Genomic DNA, 17,588 nt, shown 5'->3' with positions numbered 1-17,588 from the left:
AACGACAGCTTTGTTATAAATAAACTTTTGTTTTCTCCAGGCACCCATAATTTAAAAACCCATCCTAACACTCAAAGTTATATATTTAGAATAAATTGATTTTGTCCTTGTAGGTTTAAAATGGTGTAAAGCTGATTAGAACATTAACATTACAAATATTTATATCCCTATCTCTTGTTCCAGTGGTTGAACCCCTCTGATGCCTTCATTCAACAAATCTCAAAGCAGCGAAATACATCAATGAATCTGACATCTGAAGACCTCATTCAGTTTCAGTACCTTGCCAACAGGACTGACTCCAAGGTTATCGCTCCCTCCGTTCTGAGTCTGCAAATTAATGTTATTAATGTCACATGTCACATCTGAATTCTTCTTACCTAAGATAAATATAGTTCTAGCGAGATCTTCAAAGGTTGCTTTCTCTTTGAAAAATAACTTGGGGGGAAAAAACCCGTTATCCTCACTATCACCTTGCCAGTTTCCAAAGTCATACATTATGTTGAAAGGCACATGATGCACCTCCTTATCTATAAAAGTCACTTGTGGCCACTCCCATGTCAATCCACTGTGTTACATTTTTCACTCTCCATTCCCAGTTGTATAAAACTACCAACTAAGGCCCTAAGCAAATTTATAAGGTGTTACGTTCCACTGGGGTATAGCATCATAGCTTGTATTCTTTTGATTTAGAATAGATGTTCCACATGTCTAACTTGATTTATATTCCATTCATGGGGGGCTTTACAAATACAATGCAAAACTGGTTTAAAAATGATAGTAGTTTGGGGTTTTTAGAGAGGGCAGATCAATGGTAGAGTACATGACCTAAGATTTAGTTCCAGGTATCTCAAGGACTGTGTGAATGTCTGGAGGCGGTTGGAGGATGGATAGCGGCTAACAGATTGAAGTTGAATCTTGACAAGACAGAAGTCCTGTTTTTTGGGGGGATGCAGTGGGGGACTCCCTGGTCCTGAATGGGGTAACTGTGCCCCTGAAGGACCAGGTATGCAGCCTGGGAGTCATTTTGGACTCACAGCTGTCCATGGAGGCACAGGTCAATTCTGTGTCCAGGGCAGCTGTCTACCATCTCCATCTGGTACGCAGGCTGAGACGATACCTGCCCCCAGACTGTCTCACTAGAGTGGTGCATGCTCTAGTTCAGTGTTTCCCAACCTTGGGCCTCCAGCTGTTTTTGAACTACAATTCCCATCATCCCTGATCACTGGTCTTGCTAGCTAGGGATGATGGGAGTTGTAGTCCAAAAACAGCTGGAGGCCCAAGGTTGAGAAACACTGCTCTAGTTATCTCCTGCTTGGACTACTGCAATGCACTCTATGTGGGGCTACCTTTGAAGGTGACCTGGAAACTACAATTAATTTAGAATGCAGCAGCTAGACTGGTGACTGGGAGTGGCCATTGAGACCATATAACATCGATCCTGAAAGACCTACATTGACTCCCAGTACATTTCTGAGCACAATTCAAAGTGTTGGTGCTGACCTTTAAAGCCCTAAATGACCTTGGCCCAGTATACCTGTAGAAGCGTCTCCACCCCCATCATTCAGCCCGGCCGCTGAGGTCCAGCTCCGAGCGCCTTCTGGCAGTTCCCTCACTGCAAGAAGTGAGGCTACAGGGAACCAAGCAGAGGGCCTTCTTGGTAGTGGTGCCCACCCGGTGTAATGCCCCCCCCCCCATCAAGGAAATAAACAAATATCTGACTTTTAGCAGACATCTGAGGGCAGCCCTGTTTAGGGATGTTTTGAATGTTTTATGTTTTATGGTGTTTTTAATATTCTGTTGGGAACCACCTAGAGTGGCTAGGGAAACCTAGCCAGATGGGTGCGGTATAAATAATAAATTATTATTTGGAAATAGCAGGGCCTTTGCTTGCCCCTTTGTCCAGAGGAACCTGGGGACTTCCTTTGCTAAGAAGAAGAAGAAGAAGAAGAAGAAGAAGAAGAAGAAGAAGAAGAAGAGGAGGAGGAGGAGGAGGAGTTTGGATTTGATATCCCGCTTTATCAGTACCCTAAGGAGTCTCAAAGCGGCTAACATTCTCCTTTCCCTTCCTCCCCCACAACAAACACTCTGTGAGGTGAGTGGGGCTGAGAGACTTCAAAGAAGTGTGACTGGCCCAAGGTCACCCAGCAGCTGCATGTGGAGGAGCGGAGACGCGAACCCAGTTCCCCAGATTACGAGTCTACCGCTCTTAACCACTACACCACACTGGCTCTTACAGTGTTGTTGAACCTCAGTGGTCTAACGAGGTCTATCCCCATTGGGAGTTGGAAGCTCAGCCCAGCCTCATAAACTGACCACCCTCATAAGAACTGATATAATGCCTTTATTACACTCTGACCCTTCCATTGCCTTGAATCCAGAGGGATCCTGCAACACACTGTATTTTATATTAGCAACAGACATAATCCAATTTATTATGCCATAGTATAGGGCCAAGGGACTTACTGGAGAGAACTATGAGAAGAACACTTAGGTACCATCTGTTGTTGTTGTTTTTTAAAAAAGTGAATTATTTAGACAAAAATGCCTGACAACAGATGCGGTACAAAAGAAACTGCTGCATCAGCTGCACACCGATGAGTGTCTCAAAGCTCCTCTCCAAGCTTTCTTAGTACTATATAGGGGGATTTTTGAAGCACATGTAGCAGGTCTCTGACTTTTCTCAAGTGATTGACTGTACAAGCTTGTTCCATGGCAGGTGGATGCCGGCAGAATGGGATCACACAATTTGTTGGTGGCCCGTCTTTGCCATGAGTGAGAGAGTGTGACACCCTTGGGAAACAGCCTGTGGCTTGCAGCAGGGGTAGAGAACCTCAGCCTTGAGGGCCAAATGTGGCCCGTGACACTCTTTCCAGGCCTTGGCCTTCATTAGCCCTGTTCTACACCATCCTTGGGGGGACGCGGGTGGTGCTGTGGTCGACTCTAAACCACAGAGCCTAGGGCTTGCCGATCAGAAGGTCAGCGGTTCAAATCCCTGTGATGGGGTGAGCTTCCATTGCTTGGTCCCTGCTCCTGCCAACCTAGCATTTCAAAAGCACATCAAAGTGCAAGTGGATAAATAGGTACCGCTCCTGCAGGAAGGTAAACAGCGTTTCTGTGTGCTGCTTTGGTTTCACCAGAAGCAGCTTAGTCATGCTGGCCACATGACCTGGAAGCTGTCTGCGGACAAACACTGGCTCCCTCGGCCTATAGAACGGGATGAGCGCCGCAACCCCAGAGTCATCTGCGACTGGACCTAACGGTCCGTGGTACCTTTACCTTTACCATTTTACACCATCCCTGAATCCTTTTGTGTAACTGGAATGTATCCTTGAACTGTGTTAATACTTCCTGCTTGCCTGGATGGAAGATGAAGAGATGTTTATCTGTGTAGAAACATCTGTCTTTTGTGCGCCTGGAATGTAGGCCACTGTGCAAAGCCATGAGTCACACCTGTTGTTCCACACACTTTTTGGCTGCATTGCCACTCACCACAATGGCATGTGGCCTCCAGAAGGTGGTCCACAAGAGAAGGTAGCCCTCATACTGTGAAAGGTTCACTGGTCAAGCCTACACTTTTGTCTTCATTGTTGCAACTATACTTACTCCCCAGCTTAGTAGGCTTGAGGGGAAAAAATAGGCCTAGAGTATTAAATATCTAAAGGGAAGTTCTCTTTCTGCACATAACTGTTGCATTATGGGGAAGCATTGCTTTTTTCTCTTGCATTCTGGGAAGTCTTGCTTATAAGCTTTTCTCTGCTTCTGCACACACTGTACAACCTGTTCTAAATACCAAGACATTCCCTCATTGCTAAGTTCATGAAAAACACTATGACCTGTACTTAATACACAGCTGACCACATCTATGGAATTCAATTATTATATTCTTTCATGTTATGATCAATCATTAGTAATGGTTTTAGTCATGCTATATCAATCTTTAGTTATAATTTAATTAGGAGGTTTCATGCCTGTCTAGTTCCACCTTCGTTTCCCAGCCTTTAATCTATCGGTGATTAATGTTCACATGTAATTCCCGCCTTGTACTTATGTTAACCAATCAGCAACAAGTTGCTTTGTGTTTGCATCAACCAATAAGCCACAAGCACACCTGTGGCAATGTTTGTAATATTCAATAAAAGAGAGTTCCCGGGGCTCACCCCGGCAGACGCCTCTCACATGACACCTGCTACTCGTCTGTCGTGGTTTCATTCCAACAAATATCCTCCAACATTTCTCCAATGAAAAAGGAGACATTCTGGGATCAAATCATGAACCGGGAAGGTGTCTGTAAATCCAAGACCATCCCTGGAAAAGAGGGTCTGAGAATTAGGGCTATACACTGGATTCAGGAGAGGCTCGAATCCTGAGCCAAATTGTGCCTGCTTAGTTGGAGGAGTCTGGGCTGAGTGGCCCACAGCCACCCATAGCTGTCCAGAAGCAAGAAACAAAGCAGCATGGAAAGGCAGGTGTGAGTGACATATTATTATTTTGTTTATGATTTTCAGTTTTATACACTTCAATAATTTTACAATCATTTTAACATTCCCAAACTCAACTTCCTTCCTCCTTTTTCTGTGGTTCCTTCAATTTTAAGAAAATATATATTTTCTGCATATTCCAAATTAACTTAATTTGCTCATTTATTCACCTACTTTAAATATATAAAATGGCAGGCTATTACAATAATCCTGCCAATGTTCTTATCTGTTTACAGGTTATTTGTAAATACAGTGGTACTTCGGGTTACATATGCTTCAGGTTACATACGCTTCAGCTTACAGACTCCACTAACCCAGAAATATTACCTCGGGTTAAGAATTTTGCTTGAGGATGAGAACAGAAATCGTGCTCCGGTGGCGCAGTGTCAGCAGGAGGCCCCATTAGCTAAAGTGGTGCTTCAAGTTAAGAACAGTTTCAGGTTAAGAACGGATCTCCGGAACGAATTAAGTACTTAACCCGAGGTACCACTGTGTTCAATAAACCATTTCCATTCTTTTATAAAAAGTTTGCTGTCTTTATTTCTCATTTTTCTGATAAATTTCACCATTCTGCATATTCCATAAGTTTTTGTATCCATTCTTCTTTCGCTGGGACTTCTTCTTCTTTCCATTTTTGAACAAGTAACATTCTTGCCTCTTCTGGTGTGTGTGGTCCCCCCTCCCAAATGTTACTTTAAACATCTTTTCCAATTCATTACCAGTATATATATCATTTCCCAGTAAGCATTAACCTTACATATGATAAAAAGAACCTTCTTTCTCTTTACTTTTCCAACACTTATTTGAGGGACTGCAGCCTTAAGAAAGACTCTCTCCGTTGACAGCATGGGAATCCTATCACTGGTCTACTTTACAGAATTGTCTAAGCATTACTGACATAATGTGTGTGAAGTGTTTTCACCACTCAAAAAGCACTATGCATCCTTTTTTATTTGGTATGTTTTACAGGTAGAGTGCAGATTAGGGGCTGTAAATGTTTTATCCGGAGTCATCCTGGTCTGCAATGCAGAAACCTCAGTACAGGGCAAGGCTGAAACAGCTGCGACCCTCTATGATCTAACAGAACCCTTCTCTGAATGCTAAAATAATTTCAACACTCCCCCCCCACCCGAAAGCAATACTACCTGATAGGAACAATGCCCCACTCACTTCATGGTGTGAGAGCAGTAAATGCATGTTTAGTTATTTATGCCTCACTTCTGACTCAACCATTTTAACTGCTGCCAAACATGTCCATCTCATATTCTGGTTATGAACCTGAAGCAGATGGTTGAAAGGTATTTAACACAGTGTGCTTACAGACATAACATTTCTGCCAATAATGCCTTTACTGTATCATAATGTTTGTGCTCAGCTGAGAATAAGCCAGAAGTAATCCATCAATAAATGTTGATTGGGAAGTGAAAGCAATTCTTAAGGGAGATCCATAAGATAGAGAGTAGCAATAGTTATTCAGAAGTTTGATCAGAGGGCAAAAATCTCTCACATATCACATATTAATACAGAACCTGTGCTTTTTAGTGTGGATTTATACATAGGGAATGGGCACTACCCATTCACAAAATGGAGGTATTGCCAGGCCCAGGAGCACCTCAATATTTGCAGAATATTGTAAAACAAGAGACAGGGGGGTAGATATTGTGAAAAACCACCTGAAATAAACTGTTCTCTGACTTTTGAGAGTGGGGAATACAGACCCTCCAAGTGTCCCTATTTTCCAGGGACAGTCCTGGATTCACAGAAGCTGTCCAGTTTCTGATTTGATCCCAGAATGTCTTGCTTTTCCTTAAAGGTAAAGGTAAAGGGACCCCTGACCATTAGGTCCAGTTGTGGCCGACTCTGGGGTTGTGGCGCTCATCTCACTTTATTGGCCGATGGAGCCAGCGTACAGCTTCCGGGTCATGTGGCCAGCATGACTAAGCTGCTTCTGGTGAACCAGAGCAGTGCATGCAAACTCTGTTTACCTTTCCACCGGAGCGGTACCTATTTATCTATTTGCACTTTGATGTGCTTTCGAACTGCTAGGTTGACTGGAGCAGGGACCGAGCAACGGGAGCTCACCCCATTGCGGGGATTTGAACCGCCGACTTTCTGATCGGCAAGTCCTAGGCTCTGTAGTTTAACCCACAGTGCCTCCTTAGGACATCCCTATTTCCATCCAGAAAAATGTTGGAGGGGAAAGAGTTGGAGGGGATGTTGGAGGGGATGGAGAGGAACAATCTGGCTCCTCCCCTAACTTCTCAATGTCTATGCCCTCATGACAGCATAGCAACAGCACTAAAAGCAGGGGGCACTGTCCGTCACTGAATTTCCACATCTGCATAGTGGATGAGACCTAATCTAAATTAGGACAAACAAGAGTAGGCATGTATATAGAACAAAGCATGTGTGGAAAACAAACCCTGTAATTACATGAAGGAGAAACTATATAAACTTATTACAGGATCCAGATTTACAATTTGGAAAATCCTACTTCCGTTTTATATATATCTTCTCCAAAGGAGAAGTGCTCTGGAAACACAAGGTCAATTTTTGATATATCAAAATCATACATTCCTAATTTGGATTCCATGAGATAAGACAGTGGCTGCCAAGCTCCATTATCCAATTTTCTTAAAACCAAATTAGACTTGATCTTAATTGTGTGAACGCAATTAATGTCCATATTTCTTGCATCTGCATAATTGACATCGCATCTCGCTTGGCCCTCTGCCCTTACGCCGAACAGGACATCAGGATGCGGAGAAGACAGAGCAATCTGTACACCATTTGAACTTGCATGACTACTGAATGAAGGCGTTGGAGTCTTTCTTATTGTATCTCTACCAATGAATTTACATAAAAAATAGAGATTAATTTTGAGATGAACCATTTTTTGCAAGCAACAGCCTCGTCTTGGAAGGTAAAAGCCCGTTACCTTTGCTCGGTCAGTAAAACGAGCACAAAATCTTTAAACACATCACTTATCTTGTATTCAGCTTGAAATAAAGCACGGGCATATTGTTTGAGATTCGGTGAAATTGTGTAGAGAAGGCTATTTGTACTAGAAACTTTTATTTCTTTGTAAAGTATGTATTTAATTATTTCAGTGTATTGACTCAGCCTCGATCAACCTTCCAAAGGGAGGGAAAAAAGTACAAATTCCATTTTCTCTGCACCTTTTGTTAACTCGGCAGATTGCAGACTGTCCTAGATGGCTTTAAATTAGTGTACTGGAAGGCTTTGAGGTGAACGATAATGGAATAATTGTCCCATTTTAAAGCAAATGATAATCTTCCCCTTATGTCACGGTTGCATTTTCTATGATTGCAGGAGGGGGAAGCACATAATCACACATGCCTCTTGAGAATATTGAGGTGGGGGAGAAGGAGAAGACCAAGGAAATAGAGAAATACAGGATGAAAGATTTCAGGGTGTGAGTGGGAACTAAGAGTGGTATCCAGTGCACTTGTTCCATTAGTGCAAGAATTTCCATTTGCACAATGGAATGTCCACCATCTCCTCCCTCTTCACCCTCCCCAGATCTGCTTCAGAGGGTTGGGAGAACACCCAGAACAAATTCAGAAGGTATGGTGGGGTATGGGGAGAGATCAAGGGGAGCATTTATGTTGCACATCTAAAAGTTATTGAGCTGATTGGACAAGTGCACTAAATACTTCCCTTATAGATTGTCATCATCATCTTGGCTCCAAAGATTCCCACTGACGTACCTACAATTGACTACAGGTGAAACTCAGAAAATTAGAATATTGTCGGAAAGTTCATTTATTTCAGTAATTCAACTTAAAAGGTGAAACTAATATACAGTGGCACCTCGGGTTAAGTACTTAATTCGTTCTGGAGGTCCGTTCTTAACCTGAAACTGTTCTTAACCTGAAGCACCACTTCAGCTAATGGGGCGTCCTGCAGCCACGGCACCACCGGAGCACGATTTCTGTTCTTATCCTGAAGCAAAGTTCTTAACCTGAAGAATTATTTCTGGGTTAGCGGAGTCTGTAACCTGAAGCATATGTAACCTGAAGCATATGTAACCTGAGGTACCACTGTATGAGATAGACTCATGACATGCAAAGCGAGATATGTCAAGCCTTTATTTGTTATAATTGTAATGATTATGGTGAACAGCTGATGAAAACCCCAAATTAACAATCTCAGAAAATTAGAATAATAAATGAAATCAGAAAAACAAGGACTTCAAATAGAGCAATACTGGACCTCTGAGAAGTAGAAGCATGCATATGTACTCAGTACTTGGTTTGGGCCCCTTTTGCATCAATTACTGCTTCAATGAGGCGTGGCATGGATGCTATCAGCCTGTAGCACTGCTGAGGTGTTATGGAAGACCAGGAAGCTTCAGTAGCAGCCTTCAGCTCTTCCGCATTGCTCGGTCTCATGTCTCTCATCTTTCTCTTGGCAATGCCCCATAGATTCTCTAAGGGGGTCAGGTCAGGCAGTTTGCTGACAATCAAGCACAGTAATCCCATGGGCATTGAAACAGGTTTTGGTACTTTTGGCAGTGGGGGAAGGTACCAAAGTCCTGCTGGAAAATGAAGTCAGCATCCCCATAAAGCTCGTCTGCGGAAGGAAGCATGAAGTGCTCCAAAATCTCCTGGTAGACGGCTGCGCTGACCCTGGACTTAATGAAGCACAGTGGACCAACACCAGCTGATGACATGGCTCCCCAAATCTCTTTTCTGATGAGAGCAGCTTTTGCATCTCATTTGGAAATCAAGGACCCAGAGTCTGGAGGAAGAATGGGGAGGCACACAATGCCAGATGCTTGAAGTCCAGTGTGAAGTTTCCACAATTATAACAAATAAAGGCTTGACATATCTTGCTTTGCATGTCATGAGTCTATCTCATATATTAGTTTCACCTTTTAAGTTGAATTGCTTAAATAAATGAACTTTTCCGTGATATTCTAATTTTCCGAGTTTTACCAGTACATGGGTTCCACCACCACCACCCTGCTTTTGAATCCAACTGCATCTCCCTGTGAGGATTCAAATTGTGTATTAGATGCTGACGGAGATCTTTTTGCAAGCTGCACTGAGCTGCTGTGGAGAGGTGGGGATTGAACACTTCTTTCTTCTTCTTTGGGGATCACTTGTAGCCAGGTACAGTGGTACCTTGGGTTACAGATGCTTCAGGTTACAGACTCTGCTAACCCAGAAATAGTACCTCAGGTTAAGAACTTTACTTCAGGATAAGAACAAAAATCACATGGCGGCAGTGGGAGACTGCATTAGCTAAAGTGGTACTTCAGGTTAAGAACAGTTTCAGGTTAAGAACGGACCCCCAGAACGAATTAAGTTCTTAACCCGAGGTACCACTGTAAGATTGTCTTCCATGAGCATGGTCCTCCCAGTGAGACCGTAAATCACTGTGGAGGCCAATTCTGGATCCACATGTCCTTTCATAGCGGGGACATAGGTTTCCAGGTGGGAGTTGATCACAGTTAGGATTTGCCAAACATGCCTTCCTCTTAACGCATTTCTCCTTTTCCCCTTGAGTTTGTGCTTCTTCGAAGTCCATGACGCCTTTGGTAAAAGTTGTTCTCTAATTGGAGCACTCACAGGCCAATGTTTCCCAGTTATCAGTGCTTACACTACATTTTTAAAGATTTGCATTGAGAGCATCTTTCAACTGGTATTTTGCTTTCCATTCTTAAGTTGGGAATAGAGTACTTGCTTTGGAAGATGACAATCAGGCATCTGAACATGACCAGTCTAATGAAGTTGATGTTGAAGAATCATTGCTTTGACACCGGTGATCTTTGCTTCTGCCAGTACACTGACATTAATTCGCTTGTCTTCCCAACTGATGTGTAAAAAATTTCGGAGACACCATTGAAGGAATCTTTTGTGGAGGTGGAGATGGTGTTTATAAGTGGTCCATGTTTCACAAGCGTACAGTAAAGTTGGTAGTACGATAGCTTTGTAAACAAGTATTTTGGTTTCCCTGTGAATTTCCTGGTCCTCAATCTCTTTGCGCTTCAGCTGGGAGAAAGCTGCGCTCGCAGAGCTCAGGTGATGCAGGATTTCAGCATCAGTGTCGGCCCTTGTGAAAAGATAACTGCCCAGGTAGGAAAAGTGATTGACATTTTCCAACATTACAAGATTAAGTTGTATTACGCCATTAAGTTGAACAGTTCCAGTGTCCATGCAGAGGTGTAGTAGTTGAACATCAAAAGTTGCCGTTCAACTAGTACCATTTGTAGGTTCCAGTAAACTGCCACCTCCCTCAGAGGAAGCGTTCATCATCATATGGAGTTGTCCATCATCAGAGGCAGAAGCTATTTTGAATCAACTCATTAGCAGGGCACAGAGGACAAGAAATATATAGAAATGGTCACCCCAAAAGTCCCTATAGAGGGACAGAAACCCCAATAAGTCATTGGGCAATAATTTTGCCCCCCATACACCAAAACCTGACTGCACCTGGTGTTGAGAGCAAGGAAAGCAACGGAGAAAAATGGTGGGGAAAGCAACAGATAGAAAAGAGCAATTTTTAAACTCTATGAGAAAAGAGCACTGTTAAAGACCACAAAGGGGACCAAAGACATGGAGAAAGAATATCCGGGAGAAAGGCTAAGGCACACCAGGGAGAAACTGACAGGGGAAAGGCAACAAACACTGGAAGAAAGCCATGGCAGCAAGTCATAGGGATGGGAGAAGATGGAGCTAAGGCACTAAGACAACAGCAACAAAACCACAGGGGGGGAAACCCAAGAACTACAAACAGGAGCAGGATTTTAACGGCAAATATGTGCAAGATTAAAACACCACACAGCCACCAACCACAGAGAAAGAACACAAGTCAGGGGATAAAAAGCTAAGTATCCTGACAAGGGGGGACGGGACCAATGAACACACCCAGTCACTCAGAAGGACTGACCCAAGATGCATAGAACAAGGAATAGGACAGGAGAAAAAGAAAGCCCAGAAAAATGGTGAAGCTAGGAATAAACTCGGGGAGGGGGAATCACCTGGATGAGAAGCAGGAAAATGGATTGGAGGATATCTTGCAAGCCTTGCTACTTCCTCAACATCGATTTTGCTTCCTTTGGATGATAGGTGGCAGTATCATCATGCATCCAGTGGGCTGCCCTCCAGAGAGAAATATCAGATTACATATATAGCATACAATGCCTTTACAGTATCACAGTTAAAGATTTAAGGGTTTTGTTTTGGTGTGCCCCCCCTTCTTGTTCTCTTTATTGATTGCTTCTGTTTTATCGTACATATCCTCAATAATTATTTTCTTCATATTTTCATTCTTTGTATCAATGCATATTTAAACAAAAATAGAAAAATAAAAAGAAAAAGAAAAAGAATGAACATAATGACCAGTGTCATAGCAAATGAATTTGCACATCTCAGAAAATCTAACCACTATTAAAAAATAATAATAATACTGTACCCTTCCTATAACTGAAAAGACAAATTTCAGTCAAACTCTGATATTGTGATGGGGAGCAAAAATATATGATCTGTATTATTGTCCTTTCATTCTTCTTGTTGCATTGTTTGGAAAATCAAAGCAGAACTTGGAGGGAGGGAGGGAGAGAGAGAGAGGGAGAGAGATGGGAGAAAATGAAAGAGAAAGAGATGGAGAGGGGAGGAAAGAATTCATGCAAGAACTAATATTCCTAGATTTGCTGATAAGGATATGACCTTATTATAAGAGACAACAGTGGAAAAATTAAAGGCAACAAGTTCAAAATCTAAAAGGTTTTCCAGCACTTGGGGCAGTTGGGTTCACCAGTGAATTTTGGAAGCAGTATTTTTGTTTTGTTTTTTAGTTTATTGGTAGGACATTTATTAAAAAACTGTTAATGAAATTATGTAAAAGTAAAACTTCCCAGGAGCATAGCTAAGATGATAGCAGTAGGCAAACCAGGGGAAGACAACTCAAAACAGATACCTTAAGGACCTTAATTTTATTGCTATTGTTGTTGTTAAATTGTCTGTTGGAATAAAATAAGGTCTTCAGTAGGCATTAAAATCCATTAAAGATTTTAAAATTTGGACCAGTGTTCTAGATAATCAACTGAACACAGTGGCGGGTAAATATATATTGAGAGACTTGCAGTCGTTCCAGAAGAGTAAGGCTGGTTGACGTTGCTGAATATCTGCCTAATGGAATAATAAAACATTTGTAAGCCAGATGAAATTTTCCCAAATGATAATGATATTTCAAAGTATATAGATTTGCTAATCTTTTGATTCATACTAAAATCAAGTTTGTTAAGCGTGGAAGAAAAAGAAGTGTTGCTTACTCCTGGTCAGGTGGCAAAGCTGGATCAGGACAGAGATTTCTTCAGAGTTTATGATTGTGCTTGAGCTCTGACCTCCATGTTCCCTGGGCTCCAGAAGAGGAAGCACTTCTGGAGCCAGGCAGAAAGTTGTTTGACTCGATTACCTTCAACCTTCCTCCAATTCAGAAAATTCTGCGTAGCACCATGTTCATGTTTTTGTAGGATGTAATCCATTGGAACAGTCAAGTGCAACATTCCTTATTTCCCTAGAGTGGCCACAGGCAGGAGGACATCCAATCAGTGTAATTTCCTGTTCCACTGGTCTGGAGCTTCCTCCCCCTGTGTGTGATCTGGGAGATGGGCGTGGCTCTGGCTGACTCCATAAAAGAGCGGAGTCATGAAGCCATTGTCTCTCTCTTGCTACCATGCTGCTCTCCTGCAGGCATTTTCTTCTCTTGGTGGTGTTCTCTTAACAGTATTTTTGCTGTCTGCTGGCTCTCAGCCAGCAGGACATGAGCTCAATCTCCATACGAGATCAAACTGAACTGAATGTGAATAAACTTCTTGTTACTTTTAAGGAAAAACTCTTGTGTCTTTATTCTTTTAAGAGGGATAAAAGGGGACACCAGAAATAATCCATCTGGGCAATCCAGATTGGATTACGTAACTAAAGAGATTCAAACAAATATTCAAACTAGCTTCCTGCTATATTGAGGGGAATCTTCTCTGCTACATCAGTCACTAACGTGAGTGAAGGAAGGATAATACTTAATCAATATATCCTTTCCTACTATCCTTAACATTCCCACAGTTTTAAGATGCTTTCCCCACATCTCAACGGCTCCAGTGGATAATTCTTTCTCGATTTCCCTCTCTTTATTGTCTCTTTGTGAATATGTTTTCTTTGAATGTGTGTGTTTGTGTTTAATGAGAAAGTTCTGGGACTGGGACTTTAGAGGATGCTGTCAACACGTGTCTCTTGAGCCAACATAAACTGTCACCAAGCTCCTTTAAGACCCCAATATATGCGCATCTCGGGTTAAGAACTTAATTAGTTCCAGAGGTCTATACTTAACCTGAAACTGTTCTTAACCTGAAGCACCACTTTAGCTAATGGCGCTGCGCCGCCGCTGCACAATTTCTGTTCTCATCCTGAAGCAAAGTTCTTAACCTGAGGTAATATTTCTGGGTTAGCGGAGTCTGTAACCTGAAGCGTATGTAACCCGAGGTACCACTGTATTCTCTAACGTATATACAGTAGTATTCCTTTAATTAAACAACCACCTTAGTTTAAAATTCATCCTGTCCAGTGTTGCTGTCCATTTTACACCTAAACCTAATATATCAGATACCAGGAGGTTTTGTAAGCATTCTGACGTAACTGATGGCAGCAGAGCAGAAAACTAAAGAAACACAGATACCTAAACCTGTCTTTATACAAAGTTGGGCTGAAGAAACCAGGTATGCCTGACAGACTGATAGACAGTAATATCCCTAAAAATTGTCTAGCAACCTCCATGCCCAAGACTTCAGAACAGTTTATGTGCTTGCTTATTATATTTGTCTAACACCTGATAGTAGAACTCTCAAGGCGTATGCTATTTCAAAAGCAATATGATGTTATCCACGTTTGCAGAAGCTAGTTCAGGTGCACATTTGCTATCAAAAGTTTGTTTCAGGAATGTGAGGAATGATAAGGAAAAAGGAGATGTCATTTGAAGGCTTGTGAGAGGTGAATGGACTACTACAGGCAAAAGGAAAGACCTTAGACTAGAGCCAGTGGAGTAATTACTTCAAATGCTCTCATGGTGGGAGTCTTTACTCTGCCTGTTTGTATATTTAGCAAATGCAAAGTCCTATGTTGTGATGGTTTTCTCCACAAATAAGGACTCACAGAGTATGATTTTTGTGTGGGGGTGGGCTGGGGAGTGGAGTGGAGTGGGAACATCAATAATGAAGCTAAAATCTTCAGGATCTGTTTCTGGAACTGCTGGAAATGAAGTTATGTGATCCTCTCTGCTGTTTTGGCTACGCAGATTTCAGAAGTGTTGTCACTTACCCAGTGTGGTGTAAAAAAAAAAAAAAAAAAATCCTTCCAGTAGCACCTTAAAGACCAACTAAGTTAGTTCTTGGTATGAGCTTTCGAGTGCATGCACACTTCTTCAGATACTTCTTCAGATACTTCTTCTTCAAAAGTGTGCATGCACACGAAAGCTCATACCAAGAACTAACTTAGTTGGTCTTTAAGATGCTACTGGAAGGAATTTTTTTTATTTTGACTATGGCAGACCAACACGGCTACCTATCTGTAACCAGTGTGGTGTAGTGGGTAAGAGCGGTGGACTCGTAATCTGGTGAACCGGGTTTGATTCCCCGCTCCTCCACATGCAGCTGCTGGGTGACCTTGGGCTAGTCACACTTCTCTGAAGTCTCTCAGCCTCACTCACCTCACAGAGTGTTTGATGTGGGGGAGGAAGGGAAAGGAGATTGTTAGCTGCTTTGAGACTCCTTCGGGTAGTGATAAAGTGGGATATCAAATCCAAACTCTTCTTCTTCTTCTTCTTTTTAACAAAGCGTCCCATGCTGCGTTCTGCCTGTCTTGCACTCTGGCTGACAACTGGCTGCAGGTCGTTGGACAGCCTTGTTAACATTGCTCCCAAATGGAGCACTTCATTGATTTCCTGTGAAAGCAAACAAAAACAAAGGAGAAATTCAAACATTAAAGGCGGTTGTGGCCTGGTAACATTTGGAGGTCCAATGGTTCCCCACCCTTGCTGTCAGCTAAAAAGTCAACAAACAGATGTTTAATTGGTTCATGGGGGCTTTCAACCCCAAGAGGGTGATATACCAGTACTTAAAATAACCAGGCTGCTCTTTCGGCCATAATTCTTTTTCTGTGTTTTCTGGGCAGTCGTTAGTTATGTTGGGGCAGCTGTGTGTCCACCTTGCAAGGAAAAAGCAACACCAAAGAGGAAGCTGATGCTCTTGCCAACTTGGGTGTGTGTGTTTTTTAACAAAAAAATTTTGTAACAGTGCAACCCAATCTGCATGCAAGTCAATGAAAGATGAGGCAACTGAAGCACCTCAAAACTGAGCCATGCCACTATTCTTGGTGCAAAAGATTCACATCGTTCAAAGCTTAAAAGTATGTAAAAGAGGTTCAGTGCCAATGAGTTGGTCCTTTGGGAGAATGTCGCCATCCATTCTGGAAATTATTTGCTCATAACAGTGTAGGATAGGGACGCTGGGGTCTAAACCACTGAGCCTCTTGGCTTGTGGATCAGAAGGTTGGTGGTTTGAATCCCTGTGATGGGGTGATCTCCCATTGCTTGGTCCCAGCTGTTGCCAACCTAGCAGTTCAAAAGCACACCAAAAAGTGCAAGTAAATAGGTACCACTCCAGCGGGAAGGTAAACAGTGTTTCCGTGCGCTGCTCTGGTTTTGGTGTTCCATTGCACCAGAAGCGGCTTAGTCATGCTGGCCACATGATCCGAAAAAACTTTCTGCAGACAAATGCTGGCTCCCTCGGCCTGTAAAGCGAGATGAGCGCTGCAACCCCAGAGTCGTCTGTGACTGAACTTAACTGTCAGGGGTCCTTTACCTTTTTTTTAACAGTGGAGAATGGTGTCTGGCTGGTTATAGAACTGGTGAAAAGACATAAAAGGGTGTAAGAAAAGAGTTGCTAAGAGTAAAAGAGTTGCTGAGAACCTTGTCCAAATTTTGTAGCATGCCTTAATTAGTAAAAGTGAGTTATTATTGGAAACATTGTCTCACACTCAGAACTTCTACTAGTTTAAATAGCATTTTTGCCACCATCTGGTGGCATTGACAGCAACAGAACTCTTTTTGGTAAGCACCAGCTGCCAGCCACAATTGCTCCCCTCCTTCCTGCAAGCCTATGCAATGATGCTATGGCATGGCATGGATTTCAAGTTTGACATGGGATAGCAGCTTCTGAAAAGAGTTCCTTTCCTGCCATTGACAGAAATGGCAGCAAACAATACAATGTAAATGAAACAAAATAAAAAAAATTCCTTCCATTAGCACCTTAGAGACCAACTAAGTTTGCTATTGGTATGAGCTTTCGTGTGCATGCACACTTCTTCAGATACCAATACAATGTAAAGATAAGGATAGATAAAAGACAAACTTTCACATAAGCCAAATAACAAAATCATTGCAGGTTTGTCACCGACTACTACCGTGAATTTGTACCACATGTTAGAGGCATGCCCAGTGAACTGTCAGTGTACAGTGGTACCTCAGGTTACAAACACTTTGGGTTACAAACTCTGCTAACCTGGAAGTAGTACCTTAGGTTGAGAACTTTGCCCCAGGATGGGAACGGAAATCGTGCGGCGGTGGCACAGCAGCAGCGGGAGGCCCCATTAGTGAAAGCGCGCCTCAGGTTAAGAACAGCTTCGGGTTAAGAACGGACATCCAGAACGAATTAAGTTTGTAACCCAAGGTAACACTGTAGTTCCAAGCAGTGCAGTTCCCCCGTTGTGATAACCTTGGAATCAGACAGAAATCAAGCTTGGCTCTCACTCTCTGGCTTCTGCTTGCAGCCTGCTTCCAGCTCAGCTCTTGTACAACTGCCCTGGTTTCTGTCTTTTTACTGCCTGCCAGGTGAGGGGGCAAAGGCTCACTCATTTGCCCTCTGGCACAGAACAACTTCCTTTTGTTATACTAATGATGGTGCTTAGGTGTGATATTATCTCACAAAGAAACTTGCCTGACTAGTTCAACAATGGACTTCTCCATTAGATGTTAACCTTTGCTAGATTCAGGACCCCAGGAGTAGAAGGGTCTTGAGGCACAAATACAAGA

The sequence above is a fragment of the Podarcis vaucheri genome (genome assembly GCF_965113315.1).
Source record: "Podarcis vaucheri genome assembly, chromosome: 4".
Taxonomy (NCBI): Eukaryota; Metazoa; Chordata; class Lepidosauria; order Squamata; family Lacertidae; genus Podarcis; species Podarcis vaucheri.
Note: the sequence above shows the minus strand (reverse complement) of the source record.